General features: G+C 42.8%; 1 protein-coding gene across 3 annotated transcripts in view; it reads right to left on the bottom strand.

Moving 5' to 3' along the window:
- Positions 1–23,621, bottom strand: part of pag1 (phosphoprotein membrane anchor with glycosphingolipid microdomains 1) — a 63,309-nt gene extending 39,688 nt beyond the window's left edge. For all 3 annotated transcript variants that reach the window (XM_050034274.1, XM_050034276.1, XM_050034275.1), the window contains exon 1: positions 23,367–23,621. The gene's annotated coding sequence lies outside the window, so the exon portion shown is untranslated. The remainder of the gene's footprint in view (positions 1–23,366) is intronic.
- Positions 23,622–23,878: the final 257 nt, after the last annotated feature.

The raw sequence follows: 23,878 nt of genomic DNA on the forward strand, positions 1-23,878 counted from the left end.
ACGGCGCCCTCAGAGACACTCCGGGATGCCTCACTGGATTTAAAACAACCTTGAAGTGTGGCGTAAGAGCGCATCAGAGATGATGACACATTCACAGAATGAAAACACAGACACATTACACACTGATTATCCCCGATGACTGACAGGCTTTGTACGTCACCACTGTGTGTCTGGGGTGTGTGTGTTAATTTGTGTGTGGGATTGGCTTTATGACAAGTTAAGGAAAAATATTCTGCAGTCAAGTGTGGCGACATGATAAAGAGCAGAATGGATGGTTGTGAGGATCGGAAATCACCGTCAATATACACTGTACCCTTAAAATAATGCTATAGTAATTCTATAGTAACTGTACATTAATAATGAATAATAGTGAAATCATTCTGATATGTGCATGAGAAGTGAGGAAAGCCAACAAACAGCTAAAGTCAAGAAGGCGTGAGATGAAAACAAACCTGTAGTATTATGTAAGGTTATTTTTCTAGCCATTGAGCTTTCTTAGCAGAAACAGTACCTAACTGTTAGTGTATTGTTTATGAGGCTGCAATAAATATTGTTTGTTCTTTCAACATCGGGTTGTGTTGTTCATGTGCTAACTGGCTAACTCCCATCATGAATCCATCCTGTCAGTCTTCCAGTTTTCCTTTTTGAATGACGTGCTACCACTGCCTGCTAGTATGGAGCGTTATTTGCTCTCACACAGGCACCAAACATACACGCTAGTTGGTGGTTTGCTGTTGTCTTTGCTGTTTGTTCAGGTGCAGCCTTTTGGCCGAGACACGTGCAACATGAGGCAATGCAACAGTTGGCCTTCATCGTCACTAACTGTGGGAATCTCACGGCACCTCACAATTCAATTCAATTACGATTCAGAGGGCAACGATTCAATGATTTCTATACATAACTTAGTTTTCTCACTGTGTGATGATGAAGTTATTTGTGTACCATCTGGCTCTTGTATAGGTCCCTCTTTCCTTCAACCCTACAGCAAAAATGCTTCCATACCTGAGCTTTTAAACCAGACTGCGGTCGCCCACACTAACCTTTTGACGAATATTTATGCCAGCATAGTGTCCAGTGATTGAAAACTGTAATGTTTTACTGGAAACAGTATGACATAACTACTTACTATTGAATAGTAAATGGTTTGTAGCTTTTTATTTTAAAAAGTTAACTGCATTTATTAATTAATTTGAAAGCAATGTACAGTCTCCTGCCTGTAGGTGCATAGCAAACTGAGGGGGAGGCACAGTGCACCGCTGTTTTGTTTATGAGAGCAGCCTGTCTGCTGCACATTAGCCCCAAGACGCTGAGCAGACCAGGCACAGGGTTTTTAAGGTAAAACAGACTGAGCAGAGATTTAAATTCTTCACCACAGAGTTTGTAAGTTGTTTAATGCTGTGGAGCGTGTTTCCAACCACTGTCTTTTGTCAATATGAATTACAAGTTAACTCTACTGTGTCCGTGCTGTAGGCTGTCTGGGTGTTGCATTGCTCTCACAGTTGAGTTCTGCCTCTTTAGTTCCCTCAATATCACATTAATAATAAGCATTAAGATAATCAATTATTGACAATTGTGAACTGATGCTGAATTGTCCATGTCCGCAGAGAAGTGCATCCAAGAATCGATTATTTGCCCCAACCCCTAGATGACACGAGTTCTTTGATGTCGGTTTGGTGAATCTGGTGGGCTACTGTAAAGTAAGTAATCTATTGACCTATGGTTGCTGAGCTCATCTAATGAATGTCTCCTATACGAAAAAAAAGATGTGGGATTTACTGAGAAAGCTTTTCTGTGTTCATTTGGTGTGACATGACCTCATGCCAGTGTGAGCATTTGCAGGAAGTCACAGGTAAACTGTGACTAAAGCAGTGCCAGCTGCTGTGAATGCCACAGCAGCGAGTCACGGCAGGAACTGAGTGATGAACATACAGTGCGCGCACACACACACACACACACACACACACACACACACACACAAAATGTAGAGGGAAAGTTGTGTGTGGGTCCTCCTACTCATTCGTTGTAATTCTCCCATAATCCTTTACTCTGCAAAATGACACAGCTGCCAGACATATCCTCTTTGCTGGCGCCTCAAACATCCACTCCTTTCCCCCCTCTCTCTCTCTCTCTCTCTCTCTCTCTCTCTCTCTCTCTCACTTACACACTCAGACACACACACACACTCTCTCTACAACCACAACATATCTAAAAACAACATCCATCCCGATGCCACATCATGATTATTTATGCAATAGTAATAATAAATGGCACAGTCTATGTAACAGGATTCAATCGACACACACAAACACACACATTCATCACCATGACAACTCGATAGCTGGAAACCCACCGGAGCTTCATTCATAATGTACCAATTGTCATCTACAAATTTGTCTCAGAACAAAAATCACTGAGTTTGTTTGGACTGGAAAAGGAAGACGAAGCAGCACGTTTGCTTCCTGTCTGCAAGAACCGAACACACCCTGTTTATGCAGCCATTTATTTAACAGACAAATATATTAACAAGCGCACAAACTTTGCTTCCTATTAGACTGGTCTATATAGCCACACAACTCATAGAACACAACTAAATTTCCCCCCTAAAAAAAATCAGAGCCTTTCTAGTCTTCTCCAGGTACAACGTGAAGGGGAGGATGATGAGGAAAAAAAGAGCAGGAAATCAGGATCCAGAGCGCCCACATGCCTAGCTGGCACTTTGGTGATGCCAGTCTGTCCATCCATCCCCTAGCAACCCTGTAACCCGGGGCGACAGGGCCTTGACGATGCACAGACGGAGCAGAACTCAGCGGTTCTCCATTTGCTTGTTGCCAAGAGGTTGATAATGCAGACCTTTCAGATGTGCACACACACACACACACACACACACACACAGAAAGGCACACACAGATATAAAACGTGTGTATGCTTGAAGACAGAATACAAGGACATGGACACACATATTCATAAGGAGCATGCGTGCGATCATACCTGCACACATTTAAAAAAAGAAAGGCAGTGTCAAGCACAAGCCTTTGTATTCATACACGGACAAAAACTCTGCAGCTATTATCCAAGCGATTGAGTTACTGAGACAGTCGATACACTACCTCACATTGAGAAAACAGAAATCGATGCTGTTACACTATCCATGCAATTCATCATCAGCTAACAATTCAGAAAGACTGCTGAGGGGCCAAACGTCAAACAAAAACCAAAAGACAGAGCATGAAGTGCAACGAAGTAGAGACTCACTTTCATCACTGTGTTTAGGAGTGAGATGTCTCAATCAATTTGTAGAAGAGAATTTGTATTTCTGAACTGTTTCCCAATATTTGTTCTGACAAAGGGAGAAGAAGAATGTGTTTTACTGACTTGGGCCAAATCCCATTTCTTATTTTTACCCCTACCCTTTATTTTCAAGTGCCATTTCTTTCCATCTTGTATTTACCCAGGAAGGTCCCGTTGAGATACAAGATCTCTTCTTCCTCGGAAGCCCAGTCAAGACAACGGCACAATCAGCAAAACGCCATTATGCCACCTCACCTTGCTGCATATAAGGTACGATCAAGAAAAGGGGGACAGACTCGCCTCACCTTCAATCCGCCATGGGAGGTAGTAACAGCACTGAAACGGTGTCTATACAAACAGGACAGTCTGCAGGATGAATCATGGGTGACATGCGTGTGACGTTTTGACAAAGTGTTATGTGCTTGACATACTGCAAGACATTTAAAAAGTAGCTGTTAGCAATTAGCGGCTAACTCAACGAAGAAGAACAGCAGCCGTAAATGTCTGCAAATCCTCCTTCCTTACCCTCAGAGCAGAGGACCAGATCAGCTGCCATGTAACAGATACAGCAAATGATTGTTACTGACACATTAATTCCATTGTTCTTGTTTTGAAGGTGATGCCGATGCATATGTGTATGCAGTCTCGGCTAGTGAGACAAGAGGGGTATACAGGCCATACCAGTGACATCCATACACATTCCACCTAGGGTAAAGGACTATATAAAGCAACAGCATGTTTCCTTCAGGGCAGTTTTTAAAAGACCTTTAAAAGTGTTCAAGTGTTCTTGCCCCTCACAACAGGGTTTCAAGGGCCAGTGGTTAAAATCTTCCCCCATGACTTAGGACAATGCTTCAAGACCCTCACACATCATCAGCAGTCGTCGATGCTGCCTTTATGTAAATGTTTATGTGTTGCAGACATTGCGAATATGCCGTCTTCTGCTGTGGTGATTTCTTGTGTTGACAAACAATAGGCATCCTTTTGCAATTGTCAGGACGCTTGTGATTTACCCACAACTTAAGTTTCACACTATCAATCGATCAAGCAAGTCATCAAGTAAAGAAGAACACTGTTTTATTACCATGCAACTGGCTGTGCTCTGTAGGCTAGACCCATGCTCCCTCCCTGCCACTTTGCACTGATATTAGCGGAGTGGTTACAAGTGAGCAACTTCGCTACTGGACTGAAGTTAATTTCGTTATATATCATCAAACAGGGTGAATGAGACATGGAAATACATCAAAATGCTGGACAGTCATGCACAAATCAGCAATAACAATGTAACATCAACTAGCTAGTTAGTTAGACCACGTAGCCCTGACACCCCACCCTACCCCGCTACCCTAACATGAATCACGATACCCTACCCCTTGATGTGAATGTGCAAAGCGCAGGGGTAAGGCCTAAATGGCAGGGGCAAAGGGTGTGCTGGGATTGGGCCTTGGATTCAACCGAACTATGATCTCCTTCCTTGCAAATCCTTGTTGACTGAATATGTGCATGCTCGGCTGACAATGTCAAGTCTGTGAAGCACGTGTGGGCTAACTCTGCTAGAATAGATGAGCAGGCTATATGCTAACTTCCAACCATCAGCGGATGCAAGATGACAGCGCAGAAAACAAGTGCTAAAAGAGCTCGGAGTGAATCGGCAGCACCGACATCAGAGCAAATGGGATGTGAAGTTTCTGGAACAGTGAAGGCATTGTTGGGAAAGCACCACGGGGGGCTCTGGGTTAAAATCCCTGCATGGCTTCTGTTTGCTGATAGAATACAGAAATCTGCACACATTAAGTGGCAACTATTGTGCAGCTAGTTTCGGTATCTCATGGTGGAAAATCAGACACTCTCCAGAACCTTCCCAACACATCTCTGCAGAGGCAAAACAGTTGGGCTGTCTGTCTGTAGAGTTTGTGTTGTTTAAGCTAGCTATTATAGTATTAAGTCTGTGAGTATTGTGTGTGTAACAGTCAATGCAGAGTCATTAGCAGTGTTGCTTTCAGCGCAGAGCATGCTTAATGAGAGGGCACGGCCACGCTGTCTGAGTGATTAGTTACTGTGAAGGCTGAGGGCCAACACCGATTTCTCTGTGTACGTGCACAAGGCAGGGGGCTTGTACTTTTGTATATTTGGAGGGAAGAGGGGGCTATTAGTGCGTGTACAACTGAGATAGCCAGGCAGAGACAAAAAAACACTGAATTATTTTCCATCGTCTGTTCTCAGCTTTGAGTCTATGTAGCCATATGCCATTAAAAAAACTTTCACGTCATGCAAATTGCTAAAAAGCAACATTTACTGGAGTCCAAATCAATGAGAGCTAAAAACTAACCCGCTGGGAAAGCCAGAGATCTGTATTCAAAAGCCAAACCCTACAAGCTTTGTTTTTTTATGAGGCATTGTGTGGCTGAGAGGAGCCTAAAAATAACCTTCATAACATGGTTGAAAAGAAGCTAATCCCCCAGCCTCATTTGTTGCTCTGAGTCAGGCTTTTAATTTACCGCTTTACAACCGGGTGTGTGTGTTTATTGCCACAAGTCAGTGTATATGTGTGTGTGTGCATCATTACAAGGAAAGGCAAAGGTGCTTGTGTGTGGATGGGAGTAGAGAAAACTGACAAATATAATACAGTGAGAGCTGCTGTGGAATTCCCCCGGCCTGCGTTTCTCCTGCTTCAGCACTGCAGCAGCCACTGCAGACGTTTTTTATCAGACATGACACAATGGGCTCTATTTATCGGGAGATAAAAAACAGGCTTCATCAGACCGTTTTATTATTGCGCCTGACAACTTGAGAGAGAACGGCTCTCTGAACACTTATTCAAATCAAAGCAAGAACGCAGTAACAAAAAAGAGAAACACCTACAAACAGCTACATCTGTAGGCATGGACTCATAATCGGCTTATGTTAATAACCTTTTTGGTCCAGGTGAACCACGGTAATCTTTAGCATACCTTTTAGTGCAGGTAATATAGCTGAATTAGTCTAAGCCGTCTAATCTGGGCTGTCCTGAAATGAATGTGGACCATCCCGAATATAATATCTTTGTTCTTCTAGATTATCATTAGTTATGATCACTTAATTTTGAATCTAATAATTTGCATGTTTGTTTTGATTCAAGTGTTAATGCAGCCAAAATCAAAGGAATGTAGAAACGTTAAGGATGGAGAGGAGGATAGGGAAATAACAGAGAGGAGGCCTTTTATATTGTTCAAACCATCTTGAGTGCCTGGATCTGGATCATTTAAGCCTTTTTTTTGGCAATAAGTCTTCCTCTCGCTTTTGAAGCACTTCCCTCCATGAGCACCGTTGGTTTGAGGGAGACCAGCAGCACTCCTGCTACCTTTCTCTTTCAAGGATTAGCATCAGATTGGAGAACTTTACATCTGAGTGCTACGACTGTTATGTCTGTTATGTCTAGTGAATCAGCATCAAGTAGGTCTGGTTACAACTTGGATTTCCTGCCGTCACTTCCTAGTCTGTCTGGGAGTTGCCATTGGCTTGTTTTCCCAAATTCCTCCTCCTCTCTGTTTCTTTCCCTATCCTCCTCTCCATCCTTAACATTCCTACATTCCTCTGTATCTAGATTCATTTCTGAATGAGTCATTTCCAAACCTCCACCTACAGTCAAGCCTTTACTAAAGTTCAACTGTTAACCCCTCATTTCTCTGCTTCATGTCTGCGCTATGCACAAAGAAAGTTTGCAGTTAATAATAAAAGAAAGCACCCTAGCGATTCAAAGCCCTACATGAGAAATGCGTCATCCATTCCATGTTTCATCCTAAACTGTCAACTTGAAAGAATACACTGGAAAGTACTTCCACTCAGCTGCTCGACACAGGGTTCCACCTTTGTTCTCACACTCTGTCCCTTCCTCTCCTATTTTCCACTACCCTCCTCTCTTCTTGTCTACTTGCTCCTCTTTTCATCTTCACCCCTCCCTTCTAATCCTCCATTTTCTTTAACTTTTCTCTGCTCCCATCACTTCCTCTCTCGTTTTTTCTCCTCTCCTCAGTCCCTCAGTATTCATGGAAAGCTCAGGGGCCTGGCTTCGGTTCAAAACCTTTTTTATGTCGCTGTTTGCTGCAGCTCTGCCGAGCACCCTGCTGTGGTGGGTCTCTCCGTTTTTCAACCTCATATCTCTCTCCCGTTTAAAAAGGTCCATCCCTCTCTCTCTCTCCCTCTCTCTCTGGGATTACTTCCTTTACCAGAAGCTTGAAGGTAAACCACTTTCATCTCCCCCTCCCTCTTTTTCTCCTACTTGTCAAAACTCACATTCCTGCTATCTGAAGAAAAGGTGCAGCTTCCGCAACGCAACTTGAGCATTTAAGCTTTGTAGGCATTTTTCAAACGTGCTAATCCCCAGGCCAAGTGTGTACTCTTAACAACCTCACTGAGCCATGTAAAAAAAAAAAAAGAATATACAAGTCAAAGATAAACATTTGACAAAGCTGAATGTAGATGCAGCAGTCAGGGTTCAACTGCGGCACATGACCCCTGATTGTAATGGACGTCGTCAAAATTGCCCAGCCAACAGTCAGAAACCCAAACATGTTCAGGTTGCTATAGTAGAAGACAAAGACAAGCAGATACATTACAGAGGGTGGAACCAGAAAGTGTTTAGGGGTTTTTAATCTAAAAAAAAAATCAATTGATTATCAAAATTACTGCTGATGAATCCACAAGCAGTTTCTGCTCTGCTGTATGTATGTTAGGGTATTGCTTTAACAGTTTTTTTAACATGAGCTTTAGTTCCTAAAATAACAATACTTTTTTGCATCCCTTATTTTAAGGACTATAAGCATATGTGCTTCCCTTTATGAATGTATTGGCTTCTCTTTATAAACACATTTGCTTCCCTCTATTCTCTAAAATGAAGAAGTCAACGTTCTCAAATGTCAAATGCTGCCTAATCACAAACTGACGAGCAACAACTTTGCCTGTAGTACCACTTTCCAATAAGCGGTCCCTTGTAAAAGATTTGTAAGTTCTAATTAATGGCTTTAATGGCTAACAGATCATTTACTAAAGCTTTATAGATCATTATAAGCAGTTAATAAGACCAGGCTGTCGAAAAATCTGTGACTGTATCATGGACATATGATACAGTCATGACCACTTAACCCTTTGAACAAGACTGCAAAGTATCCTCATCAAAATCCCTTAATTAACAACTTATTATGCCAAAAAGACCCAAAGCAGTGGCAAAGTGCAGCCTGCTGCAAGCTGCAGTGCAATGGCCAAGAAAGCCGCAGCAGCTGTGGTTGATTCTGTGGTGAACTGCAGCAAAACTAAAAGCTGATGGTTTAACTTTTAGCTGTGAATTGTGGCCAGAGAATACCCACAGCCAATCAGTTAACAAAGTCATGTGACTCCTGTGATGTGTTGACCTCTGTCACAAAGAATTTCCACACAGTTTGGTGTTTTTGGAGTTAAAGACGTATTGCACTGCTAGAAAGAGAGTCTTTTCATAAAACCTTTCTGTCTATTAAGTAGAAAGATGCAAATACTTTTGAAATTTGTGCTACATGACCAGAGAAAACTGAGAAAAGGGGCTGTGGGATTTGCTTTTGTTCAAGCGGTAGAAAACCTACAACTACTCTTTCCCAATCGGCTTCTATACTCTTTGTGCTTGTGGTGGTGGGTACATGAAAATACAGAAGTACAATCTGTAGATCAAGCAACAGCCCAAGAGCCAGCGAAAATCCGTTGGATGACGCATTTCGCTGACGCTTGGGCTCGGCTTTTTCCACGTCAAGCTGAGACATGAGCAGGGAGATCTGGATGCTGGTAAGATAAAGGGGAGGTTTACAAATGATACAAAGCTGGTAATAATCGGCAAAGTATCCCTTTAAGCAACACATTCTCACTCCGACCTCGTCACATATTGACTTTGGTCTCCATGTCCACATACGACGTGCAAGGTACCCTGGGTGCGTTGGTTGTTGACGTTATGGGACAACAACACCGCTAACTGACGTTTTTTTTTCCCCTTCAACAACAAACACACATGGTTAGGTTTAGGAAAAAAGAACAGGGTTTGGCTTTAGAATCTTACAGGATGTGAACACCCCTCTCTCCCGGGTGAAAGTCGTGGCTTGTTGGAGCCATCCACCACTCCTGCTGCCCATCCTGCTCGGACTTAACTTTCGTCCTTGCCCCACCGTGTTTCCCCCTGAGGCTGCCAGGCAGAGATGGGACGTAGTCACACATGTGCAAGTCTCAAGTAAGTCTCAAGTCTTAACCTTCAAGTCTCAAGTAAGTCCCAAGTCATTTTTTCTTGGGCAAGTCAAGTCAAGTCAAGTCACAGGTTATGTCAAGTCAAGTCAAGTCCTGTAATAGGTCAAGTCAAGTCCAAGTCAAGTCACCTTATTATTGTAATTTTACCTGCAGAATCTGATCTTAATAAAGTGAAAAGACAAGATATAAGTAACTTATATTTTATTATATATGTAAGTCAGTAAACATTGACTTCATCGCTGCAATGTTTACTTTGCAGGGACGATCCCCATGCGCGCGCACACAAACACACACACACACACACACACACACACACACACACTAACCAAGGCAGCGGCCAAAATCACCCATTTAGCTCATTTAACCCTGTGTTGCTCGTTCATAAAACATACAGCCAGTCTTGTGATGAACCGGTCGGAATGTTCGCTCACGTTTTCTGGGGTTAAGGTTAGCAAATAAATTAAAAAACAAGTTCCACCAAACCGACTCAAGTCAAGTCAAGTCCCGAGTCTTTAACTTCCAAGTCCGAGTCAAGTCTCAAGTCTTTTATTTTTTTGTCAAGTCAAGTCACAAGTCATCAAAACAGCGACTCGAGTCAACTCGAGTCCAAGCCACAATGACTCGAGTCCCCATCTCTGCTGCCAGGCGCTGTTAAACTATGACGGCAACCGGCAGCGTATCATGAAGACATTAAAGGACGCCTTTATTCGCTGGTTTCTGACGCCGCAAGTCACTGTCCAAGTGCTGGATTTAGACAACTTCATAGTGAGACCGGGCTCCTTTAAGCATTTATTAAGGATTCTCAACATTTACAACAGCGTTATTACCCCATATAAAGAATAAACTTTGGCTAAAGGGGTTTTTCCCAACCCCAAATTTGTTTTTAAAATGGTTTATAATTTTAACAATAAAACATCAATAAATTATGTGTTAATCATTAACAAAGGCATTAGTTACAACTTTATAAGGGTTACCAAAAAGAGGAATCACATTAATTATTCAAGGCCACATAATGGTTCTTGTTGCAACAGATGGACACATTTCAGCTGGTACCAAAATTGGACTGAGGTTTAATACACAGCGCTTACTGTCCAAATAAACTAAAATGATCCTTTAAGTACATTATTTAAATAAATGAAACTGTACATTGGCCCATTTTCTTCATGGGGAACTGTTAGCACAGTGAATGTGCCCAACCCAACTTTTCATGAGGGAATCTAAGAAAAACATCAGGGACTAACTGTCCAGGAACATAAAGGCCCCTAACTTACCTCAACAATCAACCCTTTGTTCTTCCACTTGGCTCAAACATCTTTTCCCCAATTCTATTTACTCACTCATTCAAAACTCCCTCTGTCTAATTCTCTGTCTGTGTCACCCTCTCTTCGTATCTCTCTATTTTTTTTCCTTGCTTCCTTTACGTTTTCGGCATTGCCATTGTCTGCTCCTGGATAGTGAAGCATATTTACCATCAGCCAGCGGAGGCAAACAAGCGACCTATTCAAAGAGCTCAGCAGAGTCAGAGATGGAGAAAGGAAGGAGGAGGATGGAGCGGGGGAAAACAGAAGCAGACGGAGAGTAAATTCCCTGGATGACTTGGAGATATCAGTGAGCAATCCCCTCATTTCAAAGAGAATATGTGCAAACAACCCTAATGGCTATAATTGCATCCTTCTGAAGCTTTCTTACAATTCTCATGTTGCAAATTGTTGCATTCAGACTCACACAAACACACAACGCCGTCTGTCTCGCTCTCTCTCATCATCCCACACACACACACACACACATCACGCTCTCTGGTGACATAATGCCCTATAGTCCATTAACAAATACTGCCCCCTGAAGTAAACAGTCATTTGCAATCAGGCTAACGGCTACTCTCTGGAGAAAAATGGATAAAAGTAGACGCTCATTTCCTCTGTACCAGCCGGATAATAGCTTCAAACTATCATACACTTAATACAAGTGACCTTCTGTGATAGCTTGCTATTGACTGGGCTCTCACACCCACAATTCATGCCCTGCAGCTCCCACACTCTGGTCTTATGATCATATCTGATATTAAAGACAGTCAGTGCAGTGAAACAGCACGTTCTTCACGCTCATGTGAGAGCAAATATTTATAGGACAAAATTTAAAAAGACAAAAGACAATCCTGTTACAAAGACGTCTTTGTGTGAATTCACTGTCCCGTTATCTAATGAGCTAGCTAAACAAGCAAGCAGTTAGCAAGTTGGGTAGCTCAGGGAGATAATTTCTCTCTCTTTTATTGAATGACCTGATGTACCATGCTGAGAACAAAGTTCCAGAGGGCAGTAAACAGCCCATACAACATAAACACAGAGAAGCTTGAGGTGCTACTGTGACTAGTCGTATGTCCTAGCATGTAGCTAACGGCCCAGACAAATCAGACCGACATCAATGAGCAAGTGGCGAGGAAGGCCAATTGTTTCATTGCCTCACATCCTTTGTGTACACATTGTGAAGACTACAGCAATTAGCCAACTAGCACGTACGTTCTGCGCGTACATGAGAGGAAATAAATCGCCATAGCAGCAGGCAACAGTAGCCTATATTCGTCATTCAAAAACGGAAACCACAAAACAGACAGAACGGATTCAAGACGCAAGTTAGCCAACACAAAAATAAAGGATGTTTACTGTACACAAGCAAACAATAACACCAATAATCAGGAACCGCTATGTTACACCTAATATAACAATCCAACGATCATAATGTTTCAATCTCACACCCTCATGACGTTTGCCATTTGTTTGCTTTCCTCACTTTCATTCCTCTGCTTGTGCACTGAGCTGAGCCGCCAATCAGAGACAATTAATTCAGTGACGTGTCCAACATGGCACCAATTCAACATGCTGATTCAGCCAAAACAAAAAGCATACAGTGGCCGACTAGTGCTAACAGTGCGGAACACACAAATGCACAAACTAGGGCGACAGACGCTCAACTACGGCCCAACACTGACCAATGACTAGCCCGTCAACTTGGTGTGTCAGGGCCCTGATGAGTAGTCCCTACGCCAAGCCTCTAGAACCCCATACTTTATCGTTTCACTTTCGGGTGGGACCAGGCTTTGGTGTTGAATCAATTAATCAATTAATCAATTAATAAATGAATAGATAAAGTTAATCTGGAACAATTTTAATAGGCTCAAATATTTATTGTTATAGCCATTTATTAAGCAAATGAAATACAATTGTTAGTGAATTCAAACCTTTCGAATGTTATAATTTGCTGCTTTTTTCTGTTTTATATCATCATAAAGGTTAGATACTGGTTAGAAAAAAACAAATCAAATAAAGATGTCACCTCGGCCTCTCAAAAATAGTGTTCATCATTTTTCACTATTTTCTGACATTTTACACTGCAGTGAATTGGTTAATTGAAAAAACAGGTACAGACAAATTACTAAAAATATAAAAATAAATTAGCTGCGGCCTTACTCTGAGTGGAACAGAGCTCATGCAATTATGTATTTGCCACAGAGTGAGTTTGATTCTGGCCCCTTGGTTTGCACTGTGCATCACCCCATCCTCTCCACACTCATTCCTCTGAACTCTAATTGACCAAAAGAAGACCAAACCACACTTAAAAACCAATGTCTGACCCCGCAGAGCTCAGTCTTGCTCATTCCTTACATTTCTTACTTTTTCTTTTCTCACCTGTCAGTTTTTCACTTTCCCGCAGCACCATTTTAACACTGATGAGTGCAAAAACCTCGGGGGAAAACAGCTTGAAAAGGCTGGCTGTGTCCTTTCTGCCTTGTACCACTGCATTTTATCAGAGTGCACACATAGCAGAGCACGTACCCACACCTTGTTTGTCTAACAGCTTATATTAATATGCTGGTGCCCGTAAAGATAACGGGGGCATTTCCTATTATGAGCCTGCTTGGGAAAAAGGAAAGAGGGAGGTACGCTTTAATTGTGAGCAGGACTGAGTGTCTTTGTGTGTTGTGAGTGTGTGTGTGTGTGTGTGTATGCCCAACTCCCTCTGCTTAAGATCAATGCCAGTGGCAAGGATGCAGTAGAACGAAATAAAGTATGCGAGTAGGAAAGTGTAGAGGAGAGATGCGTGATAAATATAGAAAGAGGAATGGAAAGGAGACAAACGGGGAAATGTGAATAAGTGAGACATGGTGACAGACGGTTAGCGGGGAGGACGACTGGAATGTAAGACAAGATGAAGAGGAGTGACAGGTGGAGAAAGAAGAAAAGGAGGTGGGATGAGGGCGAAGAAAAATCAGGAAAAAATATGGAATAAACTGAGGAGAAAAAAAGGTGAAGATGGGGAGTGGAGGTGGGGGGGAATGACAGATGCAGATAGATAGAGAGCGAAGGTGTAAAATGGTGTCAGCCACCCTGAGGTCCTTGGTGATGGATGGAAGCCAATCCATGGCCGTCCCATCCTTCATCTGCACATCGACAGAGCAAACAACCACCCTATGGAGCACAAAACCTCCCCTCACTATCACCTGATACGTGCATGTGCCTCGCCACTATACCAATTTTATATAAAACGGCATTTACACGTAAACATGGAACACACGCTTCACTGCATGCATGTCTGACAAATGCTAAACACACACACACAGACGTCAGAAAGCCAACCAACAATCATGTCTTTGTCTTTTCATGGCGTCCCCACTGACCCTCATTCGGCTCCAGTTATAAACTGTCCATGAACAGATATTCTATTTCTCTCCAAACACATGATGTCAAACACCTGACCACATAAACACATGATGACCTTGTTATCACTGACAGAACACTGACTCACTGTATTGTGCATTTCTCACATTGTGAAAACAAAAAACGTACGAGAGAAAATGATTTTTTTGCTCATTGTTTTCACAAAACTGTTTTCGTAGGCGGAGATGCCCGGAGAGAAAACCACAGACAATGATACAGACAAGGACAAAGGCTTGTTTGTATATGCAGAGAGCCACACAGGTGAGTCCAACAGGAAGGTAAACAGAAAAAAGAAAAACAGATCTTACTCAGAGAAACGTATTTTCCTCTTTATTCTGCACAGAATACAAATACGGCTCAGTACATGCAGACCTTTACTGTATGTGTCTACTAAATGTGCATGTATGTGTGAGTGTGTGTGCACACCCTCCCCGCAGTGTTTTAGCCAGCAGAGTGTGAGATGAGGATCCTCCCCTTGGGTGACATTATAGCATCCCAACCCTGCAGTGTGTGTGACTGTGTGTGTGTAGGTCTGCTGCATCAGCAGCACTTTACACCAAGGAGAAGGGACAGCCTATACACACTGTGCTAAATCGCCCATGTCTACTGTCCATCACGTCACCTCACCTCACCCCTCCACACGCTCTGCATGCCGGCGATGATTTGGCCGCCGTAACTTCACAGCTTGTTCATATATGACACATGCACGGCACTTTTCCAGCACTGTATCAGGTTGCATCTGTGGCGTTCATGAAAAATGAAACCACACTTCCTATTGAATGTCAGATAGCTGTCCATGATAACAGTGACCAGGCAGTTCAACACAAGAGTCCAGCATGGACCTTGAAACAGTTGAATTTTAACAAAGATGTGTGGGCAACACAAAATGGCTTTCCTGTGAAATACACCTTTTTGCTTTCTTGCTGAGAGTTAGACGATAATATCGATACCGCTCTGTACTACAAGCATGCAGCAACGGCCTAAGGTTGGTTCGCCTCTCTTAGCGTATTTGACATACAGTATACAGACTGGAAGCTGGGGTAAACAGCTAGCCTGGCTCTTAGCATGCTTTAGGGATGCTAGTAAGATTTTCTTAACTTTGGACAGACCAATGCTGGCTGTTTCCCCCTGTGTCCAGTCTTTAAGCCAAGCTAAGCTAAACTAAATTGAGCTAAGCTAACCGTCTCCTGGCTGTAGCTTCATATTTAGCACACAGACATGACAGTGGTATCAATCTTCTAATGTTCCTCACAGCCAGACAGCAAAAAGGTGTGTGTTACCCAAAAGAAGGATTCACTGAAAGGTGCAGTCTGCAATTCTAATTCACAGTCCGCTATAGCTTAATGAAATCACAAAGTGCCTCGGACTGAACCACACACACACTATTCCAGCCAGTCAGCAACAGGCGTTTGTGCTCGTGCACAGGACAGGGAAAAGGCCATGGATGTATAAAGAGAAAGGCAGCAGAAGCAAGAGCGATGCTTCAGAGAAAGTACTGACGGGATATCTGTTTGGGTGTGGAGTTCAAATATCAACAGTCTTTCTCCAGAATTACTGACTCCACCTTTAATACATGAAGGTTTGACAGAACAATCCCATCTGAAGAGTTACTCACTAGCTTTTAGTGTCAAGATCCATCTTCATGCCAACTGAACAAACTCTGACAAGAGCTTTAATTTGTTTCCTGCATCAGAAGGCAATGACAGTGTACCACAATGCAAGTCATTATACAAACCCCCCCCCCAACTCTTCCCCTCTCTGTCTCGATGTAAATTCTAACATCAGGGGGTGAATACTTAACAACTTGTGCTACCCACAATTCCTGGGAAGAGGGACTCTGATTTCCCATTAGAGCTTCCCTGAGGCAATCTCAGTTAATCGCATCCGCAGTGTTTACTCGCCTCGAACACGCCACACTCTTCCCTCAGCCCCTGGCTCGCTCTCGCTCTCTGCCGCTCCGTCACACAGCAGCACAGAGGTAAGCTCTGTCTCTGCACTGTAGCAGGGAGAGTCTGCACATAACACCGACTCAAACTGCAGAATAGTTCAGCACAACCTGAAACACCCTGTTATCCTTGAGAAAATTGCTAAGGGCCACCTTGAGTTGATGACAGTGTGTGTGTGTACCGTACGTATGAAAGAGGTAAACAATAGTGTAATATGTGTGTGAGTGGAAACTGATGTGTGGGCAAGTGAGTTAGCAGTTTGTGTGGGTGTTAAAGATTGGGTAGACTGTAACCAAGTTGTGTGTCCATATAGGAGGGCATGTGAATAACCTGTGGTTGCATATGTGCTGTATGTTGGTTGTAAGTGTGTGTTTGTTGGTGGTGAGTGTGTGTGTTTCCGGGCAGGATCAGGCAGGATTTTAAAAACTGTACGTCAAGACAAACAAGTCTGGCGTTAACAATGTGTGACATGTTGCCTGCAAAGGCACACACACACGTGAGATTTGGCATTCCTGAGCTTGGTATGCTTACATAATGAGGTCAGCTGTTTCTTGTCTGAAAGGTGTTGCCTCTTGAAGTGAAACATGTTTAAATAAACACACACACACACACTCACACTCACACACAAAGCATATTTCAAGCCATATCACATTCTTAAACACAATCTCAGAAGTAATCGCATCTCACAAACACTCATAATATTGGAATTACAAACTACAAATTCTACCACTGGATGATAAATCTTTAACATTTTGATAAAGAACAGATCTATCATGGTTCAAATATATCAGCAATCATTTACTAACTAGTGCAATATCTAATCTTTTAGCTCAGTGGAAAATTATGTGGTTCCCCTTCTTTAAAGAAGCATTTCCTGATCTTGCTATGGTGTGAAAAAAAATGTGTCATCTATCTTTCTTGTGCTGGTTGCACTGCGGGAATTTGCATTTCTGAGCCTGAATGCAGCTCTAAACCTGCAGAAGATCCGTAAACTCTGTCAAGTGCACCCTTTGAAGATTGCGTACTTGTGTCCCCTCAGAGGAAGAGACACTTTGGGTGCTCTAATAGCTACCACGAATGCGAATCTCAAAAAGGAACAAGTGCCCTTTCCGCTGCGGAGAACAAATGAAAAATCAATCCTGCGAGGATCGAGGAGACCGAGAGGAGCACCAGTGATAACCCGACTGATGCACTGTAGATCAATATCCCCTTTTTATTATTAGAATTGCTGTCTCATTTCTTATTCTCTTTATCTTTCAAGCCCTTCATGTAATAGCTTTTTTTCTGCACTTCACTCGCTGACTGAACCCTTTAATCTTTACAAGCAGATGAGACGAGACATTTTGAGCAACTGGCCCTAATTTAGCTGGAGTGAATAAGCGCAAAGTTAATAACCATTTCTCTACAGCTAGCTCTCTTGCTGTCGAAAATGACAGCCCTCATGTGGCAAAACTGCAGATTAAAGATAGATAAATGTTCATCACTCCATGCAAATGAAAGGGCTGAATCTAAAAGATGCTAAATCATGCTAATGATTGATCAAACCCTTAAATGATACAGAAATATTCACCATGAAGTCATTATATTGCAGCCAGGTGAAGCCTTAAAAGAACGGTTCGCCAAAAAATCAAAAGTACATATTTTTCTCTTACCTGTAGGGCTACTTATTGAGCTAGATTAATTTGGTGTGAGTTGCAGAGTGTCGGGGATATCGGCCCGCGGAGATGTCCGCCTTACTTTGAAAATAACAGAACTATGGCACTCAGCTCGTGGTGCTCAAAGCGCCAAAAAACACATTTGACAACAATGTCACTTTACAAAAATATGACCCGGTTACTCAAGATAATCCACAGACCTTGTTGTGAGCAGTTTCACGTAGGAACTATTTTCTTTTTATTGAACTGCACCTACGAACCGAATCACTGCACAGAAGGAAGCGTGCATCTACTGCTAGCTCACTTAGCACCACTGAGCCAGCTAACGTTACAGGTCAGCAGAGCCATTAATGTGGACATCTCGGGCTGACACGTACACAGGCCTCTCGTCTATGAACAGATGCATGTTTCCTTCTGCACAGTGATATAGTTGGTGGGTGTAGCTCGGTTGAAAAAAAAAAGTTCCTGGAAAATAGTTCCCTTTCTAGAGAGCCATTTAGTTACATTATGTAGAGAGAAGGCAGACATCTCTACAGGCAATATGTGTGTCCCTCTAAAAAATGCACTTCAATATTAGCCTTTATGCAAGGTTGAGAAACCCTGTCAGCTCAGCCCATGAGGCTATGTTTATCTTATGTTGGCTGTAATGTCACACAGGAACACAAATGGGTGTTCCCTTGACAGTAAGACGTTGACACCTACGAGTCCACAGAGGCATCCCTCAACCACAATGTGCTGTCATGGACTGTGTGAGCTGCTCTTAAGCATTTCCTCTATCTTAGTCAAAACCTCACATGCCAAGAAGACCCACGCCCTCCTAAAGCTGAAAGCAACTTTAACCTGAGCAATGCAAAACACAAAGTAGATGCCAACTCATCCATGAAAGACTTTACATATTCATATGTATGAATCAAGCTTCTTGAGTGATGTTTCAGTGGATACTTGGACCACAGTGAGCACCATTAAAAGAAAGAAATTCCCTTCTGTAAGCATCCCGTCCTGACCAGCACAGCAGGAACTCTATCTGGGAGGTAAAATAATTACATTCAGCTTCGTTCCAGATCAATGAAAGAAAAAAATGCTCTCTCCGACAACAGCCCATTACAGTATTTTCCATTTTCATAATAGAATCCCGCTCAATCTGAAGCAAGCTTGACATTTAACGAACATTCTTTGGTAGTCACAGCAACACACGCTTCCTCCGCACTCAATCCTGAGGCTAATTCCCCGAGTTGTGTGCCTCAGATGGACAGGGGTGTCAAACAGGCCATGCAGGGTAATTGCAAAACCTGGGGTGCAGAGCCAAACACTCCACTGTTTGCCTACCAATGACGGGGATGGGGTCCTTGCTTGTTAAAGCCTAAGTGAGTGTGAAATGTGTGTAGTCTGCCTAACGACATCTTGACAGCCTATGATGAAACTCCACTGTCACAGCACTCAGACGGGGTGCGATTATACTTTATCCTTTCAGCAGCAGGACCTTCAGGCCCAATATAGCAGCCTCACTGTGTTCTCCATCAGTCCAGACACATTATGACCGGTTTTAATGAGCACAGAATTACAGGCAGCTGTTCAGCCTCGCCCCTCCTGAACAGGAAACAGTTCTGGTCATGCAAATGACTTTCTACTAAGCGGTTTGACCACAAGGTGTTATGACTCAAAAGCCTCCACTGAGCATGTTAAATACAGCTGATTTTAATAGTTGTGCTCTAAGATACTTCTTGAAATCAACAGATAAACACTTAAAGTTTGAGACTTTGAGAAATACTAAATGCTTTCATGGTCAGAGTTAGATGAAAGGATGAACACCACTCCCATATCAGCTCAATGTGAAGCTGGAGCCAAAATACAGTTATAAGCTTAGCATACATGCTGGAAACAAGGAACCAGCCTGGCTCTGTTTGAAGGTGAAATATAATGCCTACCAGCACCTCTAAAACTCACTAATTATTAACACTTGATATCTACTCTGTTTAATCCGGGTTAAGGTTTTACCAGGGGTTATGTGCTGGATTGTTTTATGGCCAGCAGCTGTGACTTCCTGGAGTCTCCACAAGTGGCTTAACAAACCCAAGGTGAAAATAGAAACCACAACATGAGACATGTTTTCACTTTGTACAGATTCAGCAAGCAAGAAACAATGTGTTAATTAGAGCGAGCTAAAGGTGCTGTTAGGCAGATTCGTTTTTTACCTTTGGACGGAGCCATGCGAACTGTTTTCAAGCGTTTCCAGTCATTATTCAAAGCTAAAATAAGCTAGCTGGCTGCTGGCTCCAGCTTCCCATTGAATAGAAAGATGCATCAGTCCATTCAATGGGACTTTTGCTGCTTTCACATGCTCCTCAAATGGTCCTATTTCCCTGGTTAGGAAGTCGTTCTTCCGACTCTGTTGTGTTCATAAGGTTTAAGTCATAATGTGTGAACTAAACAGACACTTCTAATTAATCTAGGTCACTTTACGAGGATAGAAGCTAACAGTTACAACCTAATAGTACATTACAAATTACATGTGAGCAAAGATTTGACATGCAATACATGAATCAATAAAAGTTTATTACCATCAACTGAACACTTACTTTCATCCGCCATGTTTTAGCATGTATGACGTCAACTCAGCGACTCGTGTACCAAAATTTCCCCATCTTTTAAGGTGGTGTTCCGTCTTGAGGGAACCTAAATTTTAGTAGTTGGGAACTCATTTTTCTAATTATTCCGACACCACATGAATGCAGGGTTATTCAGTACCTCTTCCCTCCATTAAGTCGGTAAATGAGAGGATAATAGAATGGTATCCGTCAACGCTAAGCAAGACAGAATAAGCAGATTTCCCAAAATGTTGAACTGTTCCTGTCACAAAATGCTGCTCAGAAACTTTGATGATGAGGCAGACATCTGATCTACCTGATAACAGGTAACATTAATAACAAATTAGAAGCTGAACACTCACAAAAACATGTAATTCCTCAACTATATCCCCAGCTCGGCTGTAATAAAACACAGTATAAGCACATGAGCAGCGTTTTCCAATTAGTTGTCTCAGTGTGAATGTAGTCTGAAGCTGGATGGAAAATGTTTGGACAGCTTGAGTGCGATCCTTTCAATTAAGGGCTGTGTGAACAAAAGGCTACCCGTATCAACCCAAAACAAACTCTCCTTGGACTTGAACTGGTGCAGTTTGGTAAATTCCTGTGTGAGCACTCTTGGCCCTCTTCCACCTCACTCATCTCCCTGCTTTACGTGCAACAGCTGCACGTCCCCAGCCTCGTCTCCGTCCAAATGCCAGCATTAGCAGCACGCTATGAATACTCTGAAGTTAAAACTGTCACAAAGCATTTGCCATGCTGCTGTCCTCTTGCATTTGCCGCCACACAGTCAATCGCTTACGGAGCGACAGAGATTTAGCCATACGCAGACATCCAGCTCTGTCTTTCTGACATGTGCGTGTTGGAGGCTGCAAAAAGCCTGCCAGCTACTTTCTTATAAACACAATACAATGACACAAAAACAAGCTGAAGTAGAAACAAAGAATTGGGATTTTTTTAGCATCATTTGGTTCATTTGGCTTCCATGCTAGACATAGAGGGGTATTTCCAGAACTCATTTCAGGCACGGTTACAGATTTAGGATTCAATACACGACTGCTGCCAGTTCCGGCTGAGCGGTGGGTACTTATTTACTATGCTCCTATTAAAAGATGTCAGGGAAATACCGATTTCATTAATGTTTAGCGTACAACACGAGGAAGTGCAGCGAAAGCAAAGGGAAGCTAAAACAAAGTGCAAATTGTGTTTGCTGAGGCGAATGTCAACTTCTGTGAGAGCCAGTCCGCTGCAGGGTAGATGGCCTGCCAACAGCTCCTATTCAACAACTGAACACATCAACACAGACTGAGGGAGCGGGCTTCTACTGGTGCCATTTGGCTCTATATATATGTGTGTGTGTGTGTGTGAGAAGGTGGGGGTAAAAGAGAGAACCCACGGAGAGCTGACAGAGTGTGAAAAAAAGGTGTTTATTTATTTGGCAGGTGAGCAGAGAAGAAATTCTGATTTACAATTAAAGAGAAAGATGGTGTGTGTGTGTGCGTGTATCTGCTTCACCACACATCACACATGCACATACAGTATGTGTGTTTGCTCATGTGTGCATGGCAGCTCTGTGCTCTAAGGAGGGAGAGGCCATGTACTTGTCAGTGTCAATGAGGACAATGCACGTCTGAAGTTATCCAGAGGGCTTTGCGACATCCACACACATGACCATCCATACAGTATATAATTTGATGTGTGTGTGTGTGTGTGTGTGTGTGTGTCTTTGTGACAAACACCAGTCAATCTGTCACCATGGCTGGTTTGCATCTCTGAAACAAGTACAGGCATATCTTGCAGTCACAAAGATCGAGTAGTTTCCCATACATGTTCTGGTGAGTCTGAAAGGAGCAGTGTGTGAGACAAGGGGGATTTAGTGTCGTCTAGCTGTGAGGGATGCAGATTGCAGCAGCTGAAACTTCTCCTGGTTAGAATTTAGAAGTTTTTACCAGGACCCGAAATGTCTGCAGAGGTTTCTTACTCTCCAAAACAAACGGATCTGGTGATTTAAACAGTTGAAAACACTAAATAAAGCAGTTTAATGTTACAAATCGAGGTTTCTCCCATGCTGTTTGGCATGTCGGAGACATGGGGCCACCAGCCTAGCACCTGCTAATGTGTGCTCACCTGTTTTCTCTGATAAGATCCAGAGCCGAATTATCTGCGGATCTGCAGATGATTTAAACTGAAGAAATCTACGAAAAATCTGTGTTTTTGTGGTCAACGCAAACATGCAAATGGCCCTATCTTGAGCCAGTGTTTGGTTTGTCCATTCTGGGCTACTGTAGAAACATGGCAGACTCTATAGATGAGGACCCCCTCCCTACGTAGATATAAACAGCTTATTCTGAGGTAACAAAAACACACTGATATTTATTTTCAGGTGATTAAACACTACAGAAAACATTCTTTTTATATTCTATCCCCCTAAATCCTTCACACAGAAACTTAAAAAAACCACAAGAAGAAGAATGCCAAACCATAACCACTGACACACAATGTAAACAAGGATGCAACCAAGAAGGAGGAGATAATAGAGACATTTTAACCTTGCTACCTCTCATATAAGTCAATTATTTTCATATGAATATTAATACACAGAGGAAACACACATTATGTTATGGTGGAGGGCAACAAGTCCCTGCACCAGCCTCACTGTCTGTCCCCGCCACTCACACTGGGCTCACAGCGAGCACTGAGGCTGCCGCAGTCACAAGTACAGTGTCAGTGAAGTTTCCCAATGCGTCCCTCCACACACACACACACACACACACACACACACACACACACACACACACACACACACACACACACACACTCTCTCTCTCTCACACACACACACACACACACTCAGCCCAGCTGCAGCAGTGATAGGACACATAAACAACCACATGAACACAACACAACTTTTACACAGAGGTGTGAGGCTATGAGACGAGCGCTTACCAGAGACAGCGGGCTATCCAAAAATCTGCATTCAGCGGCTGCTTGAACAGAAAGTGGTGTTGGATTTGTTTAGTGCGCGTGTATCCTTCGTCTAAAGCTTCCGGTGCTGCATTAAAGACACGAGAGTGATGTTGTCTGAGGAGGAGACACACAGGGAGAGATGCGACTCCTTCTACACCCTGCGCACATTTCTGGACGTGAGAGACACGGAGCTGTTCATATGAGTCTGCTCCGCTCTGAGCTCCGCCAGGCAGCAGGACGCTGGAGGGAGGAGGAGGGACAGAGAGCCGCCGCGGCGCGAAGCTTCATGGGAAATGCAGTGCACGGGTACAAAATTTTGAATGGCTCTTGCTGCAAGAGAGATTTTGTACTGAATGAGCTCCATACACACTCACAGCAGTTTTATACTGAATTATACTTAAAATATATACAAACTTTATATATACAAAAGATTTTAAAGGGTCTGTATACGATATTCAGAGCATTAATATGGCAGCAGTATTTGCTATGTA

This window comes from Epinephelus moara, chromosome 22, assembly GCF_006386435.1.
Source record: "Epinephelus moara isolate mb chromosome 22, YSFRI_EMoa_1.0, whole genome shotgun sequence".
In the NCBI taxonomy this organism is placed as follows: Eukaryota; Metazoa; Chordata; class Actinopteri; order Perciformes; family Serranidae; genus Epinephelus; species Epinephelus moara.